The following is a 5,026-nucleotide window of genomic DNA, read 5'->3' as shown; positions in this document are numbered from 1 at the left end:
ACAACCTGACGATTTTGGTTCTTGTTCCTTCCTGCTTGTTTTATTCTCCAGGTCTGCTGAGTTGGTGAGCTCCATGTGGTATGATATCAGAGGTGGGCTGTCTTCTCTGAGCCAATCAGATATCTCCCAGCTGCTCCTTCTCCCCTCTCACAGCACAAATCTTCACAGCACAGAGTGAAGCTGCATTCCCCTTCTGCAATACTCTAGACCAGTTTCCTGGGGACTGAAGGGAAGCTCCTTCAGGCTTTCTGGAAGGACTGGGAGACATTAAAGTCCACGCAGTGTTGTGTAGATCTCATGAACCTTTTAGTGATTTTGCTCTTGTATTTTACAGGCTGCCACCTTAGCATATTCCGTCCGAGGTTGTATGAGGACTGTGCTGCCGCTCTCCTCCAGTCTGGATTCTCCTGGACACCATGATAGGTCTGTCCGGCCCCACCAGCTTCTGCACTGCCATGTGTGCCACGTCAAGATTCCTTTGGTTTTCAGAGACCTTAAATACTTTAAGATCGGTAAGGCCTGGAGGTGCTATAAAGTGTGCGGGGCCAGCGGTGAGCAGGCAGCAATATATAACCAAACAATCAGCTGTGAGCGGACAATCAATTGTAATCTGCTCCTGGCAGCGAGAGCGCTCACAAACACCAGTGACTGATGCTCCCCATAAACTGCACAGAAAGTGCCGAAAGTTCCAGCACAAAATTAAAGTACGAATAAAAACCAGGAGAAAGTTTCACTGGAGGCACGTCTCTGCAGGGGAGATGATAATAAGGGCCCCTTCACAGGACCATATTGGGGACTGCGAACGGCGGGTCTGCAATACGCGGGCACTGGCCGTGTGCACTCCTTGCTGCAGATGCGGAGCCATTCACTTGAATGGGTCCTCGATCTGCAAAATACGGCAAAAGATTGGACATGTCCTATCTTTTGCGGGATGGAGGCACAGATCGGAAAAACTCGGAAACGCTTCCGTGGGCTTTCGGGTCTGGGCTGCCGCACCGAATAAGATAGGATGTGTCCTATCTTTTGCCGTATTTAGCGGATTGCGGACCCATTTAAGTCAATGGGTCTACACCGCAATATGGGATTCACACGGACGTTGCCGTACATTGAAGACCACTATTTGCGGTCCGCAGCACAGGGAACGACAATCATACGGTCATGTGAATCAGCCCTAATAATGAGTCAAAAATAATGAGTAGTCCAGAATGTCCGATAATATGGAGTCTAATTGACCCACACCCGTGTGGTCTTGTACACCAGTAGGAGGTGGAGCTGTGGTCTCATACACCAGTAGGAGGTGGAGCCGTGGTCTCATACACCAGTAAGAGGTGGACCCGTGGCCTCATACACCAGTAGGAAGTGGAGCCGTGGTCTCATACACCAGTAGGAAGTGGAGCCGTGTTCTCATACACCAGTAAGAGGTGGACCTGTGGTCTCATACACCAGTAGGTGGTGTAGTCATGGTCTCATACACCAGTAGGAGATGGAGCCGTGGTCTCATACACCAGTAGGGGGTGGAGCTGTGGTCTCATACACCAGTAAGAGGTGGACCTGTGGTCTCATACTGCAGCGTACTCAAGTTGTGTGTAATAGAGTTTCTGGGTGTAGTAGTGCAATAGACACTAACCTGAGACGGCTGACTCTCTGCAAGGGCAGGTGATGGTAGAAAATGTTCGTGACGCCAGTGCCAATTAAACGGTGGCACGCCATTTGCTGATAGCAGGAATAAATGAGGAACACCGTGATGGTAAAACAGAACTCCAACTTTAGTAGTTTTCATAGAGACATTAACGGAAGTACAGTTCCTTTGCATACAGTTGATTTTTCAATACGGTTGATGCAGGCAATACAGATTGAGCAAGGTGACTACAGAGTGTTAAACACACAGGACTTGCAGTACAGGAGCTTGCACTCTATCTCTGACTGATCCTGGAACATAACAAATCTTCTCCAAGGCCCAATACCTTATCTCTGGCGTATATCCTTGGTTTTAGCTTTATAAAGTACCTCCTCTGTTATCTTGAGTACCTCTTGCTTCTCTGCGCTTTGCCTCTCTCTCCCTCTTTCCTCAGACTCTAGAAGCTTCTGAACGGTGGTCTTCCTGCTTCTGCATATATATATATTCAGGAGGGGAACCTTCTCCTTGGATTCGGAACCCGGTTACAGGGACTGTAATACCCTCTCCTGGTCCGCAGGCTTCAGGCCTGGACTTGTCTCTGACATAGTCTAAGCTCCAGCTTCAGACTACAGGCTGCAGCTTTAGACAGACACTTAGACTAGACTTCCCTTCACTTCCCTGACTGGGCCTTATATAAACTAGGGCTCTCTAGCTCCCTCTAGTGACTAAGAGCTGGAATGACACCCCTAGCAGGCCTGTACATGCAAGTTTCACAGTAACAGGGAAGGACATAGCATTACATTACATGACAATTTATAAAGAGGACATATACCAACTTCCCCATAATTAAGGAGGGACGACAGCACACCAAGTGACACTTTTGTAGTGACGGGCATTACAGTCCCCGTACACTACAATACACCAGTAGGTGGGGTAGTCATGGTCTCATACACCAGTAGGAGATGGAGCCGTGGTCTCATACACCAGTAGGAGGTGGAGCTGTGGTCTCATGCACCAGTAGGAGATGGAGCTGTGGTCTCATACACCAGTAGGAGGTGGAGCTGTGGTCTCATGCACCAGTAGGAGATGGAGCTGTGGTCTCATACACCTGTAGGAGGGGGAGCTGTGGTCTCATACACCAGTAGGAGCTGAAGCCGTGGTCTCATACACCAGTAGGAGGTGGAGCCGTGGTTTCATACACCATTAAGAGGTGGACCCGTGGTCTCATACACCAGTAGGAGGTGGAGCTGTGGCAGGGGCGGATTAAGTGCATGATAGGCCCGGGGCTGTCTACCCAACTTGCCAGTCCCCCCCCCCCCTCCATTTTAGTTTAGTTTTTTTTTTTTTTTGTATGAAGAGGCTGCGGTGCTTCATGGGCACCACAGTCTCTTCTTAGGCCATATGACATCTTCAGACTAAAAAAAAATACCCCAAATCGGGTCCTAAACTGAAAAATTTGGTCACCAAATTTAAAATACATATAATTGTAATAATAAAGACATGGAGGAGAATACAGCACCACATACCTCTTACATCCAGGGACATCTCCTGTCATGTAGACCTTCTCTTTCCTCTTCTCCTCCATCTGACCCAGACCGCCATGGCAAATTCTTTCAGCCGCATCTCGTCTCTACAGTTTGTAACAGACACGTTAGATTTCTCAGTTTTTCCATCAACCTCCTCATCCTGGTGTCCCCACAGTGTCATCCTGCCACCCCCAATACTGTGCCCGTTGTGCCCTCCAATGCCCCAGGTGCTATACTGCTGAAAAAATAGTGGCCCTAATAGACATAATTGGGGTCATTTATCAAACTGGTGTAAAGTAGAACTGGATTTCCAAAAGAGCTGTCAAATATGAAAGGTGGAATCTGATTGGCTGCTATGGGCAACTAAGCCAGATCTACTTTACACCAGTTTGATAAATTACCCCAAATGTTCCTATAGTGTCCACAGCAGCTATAATGTCCCCTAGAGACCCCCAGTAATAATAACACCCTCTATTGTGCTCCAGGCAATAATCCCTGTATAGTGTCCCCAGAAATAATAGAATTGCCCCTACAGTGCCTCCCCAATAGCAACACCCCCATATAGTAATTTCCACCACACTGCCCCCGCATAGTAATCCCCCCATAGTAATTTGCCCCCACACAGTAATTTACCCCAAACTGCCCCCATATAGTAGTTTGCCCCCACATAGCAATTTCCCCACACTGTTCCCACACAATCGTTTTCCCCACACTGCCCCCACATAGTAATTTGCCCCCACACTGCCCCTTAGAGTAATTTGCTCCCACATAGTAATTACCCCACACTGTCCCCACATAGCAATTACCCCCACACAATAGTTTCCCCCACACTGCCCAATATAGAAATTTGCCCCCACATAGTAGTCGCTCCCATAATAATTTGCCCCCATACAGCCCCCACATTACCCCCCCATGTACTCGATTTATCTTCCCTAATATGTCCTCCTGTGTGTCCCCCCCCCCCCCCAAAGTAGGCACATGAAATAAAAAAAATAAAAAATGACAAAAAATAAAGAGATAAATACTCACCTATGTCTAGGGCCAGGCGCTTGCTTGCAGAGGAAGGCGGGATGAGTCAGGCGCGTCACAGTGCTGCGTCCCGGCACAGGCGCGCGATGACGTCATCACGCACTCCTGCGCCGGGATTTCACTACCGCATAGGCCTCAGGCCTACAAGGCCTGAAGCCTATGGCGGTGATCGGCGACGGGACAGGGAGCTATGCGCTCCCGTGCCCTGCCGCAGTATGTGGGCGTTCGGGTCAGCGTTGGGCCCCCCATCGGGGCTGCCGACCCAAACGTCCCTATTGTAATACGCCACTGAGCTGTGGTCTCATACACCAGTAGGTGGTGGAGCTGTGGTCTCATACACCAGTAGAAGGTGGAGCCGTGGTCTCATACACCAGTAGGAGGCGGAGCCGTGGTCTCATACACCAGTAGGAGGCAGAGCCGTTGTTTCATACACCAGTAAGAGGTGGACCCGTGGCCTCATACACCAGTAGAACACGGAGCCATGGTCTTATACACCAGTAAGAGGTGGAGCCGTGGTCTCATACACCAGTAGGAGGCGGATCCATGGTCTCATACACCAGTAAGAGGTGGAGCCGTGGTCTCATACACCAGTAGGAGGCGGATCCATGGTCTTATACACCAGTAAGAGGTGGAGCCGTGGTCTCATACACCAGTAAGAGGTGGAGCCGTGGTCTCATACACCAGTAGGAGGCAGAGCCGTTGTTTCATACACCAGTAAGAGGTGGACCCGTGGCCTCATACACCAGTAGAACGCGGAGCCGTGGTCTTATACACCAGTAAGAGGTGGAGCCCTGGCTTCATACACCAGTAGGAGGTGGAGCCGTGGTCTCATACACCAGTAGGAGGTGGAGCC

Source organism: Bufo bufo, chromosome 4, assembly GCF_905171765.1.
Source record: "Bufo bufo chromosome 4, aBufBuf1.1, whole genome shotgun sequence".
Taxonomy (NCBI): Eukaryota; Metazoa; Chordata; class Amphibia; order Anura; family Bufonidae; genus Bufo; species Bufo bufo.
The sequence above is the reverse complement of the archived record's forward strand: the minus strand, read 5'-3'. Positions refer to the sequence as shown.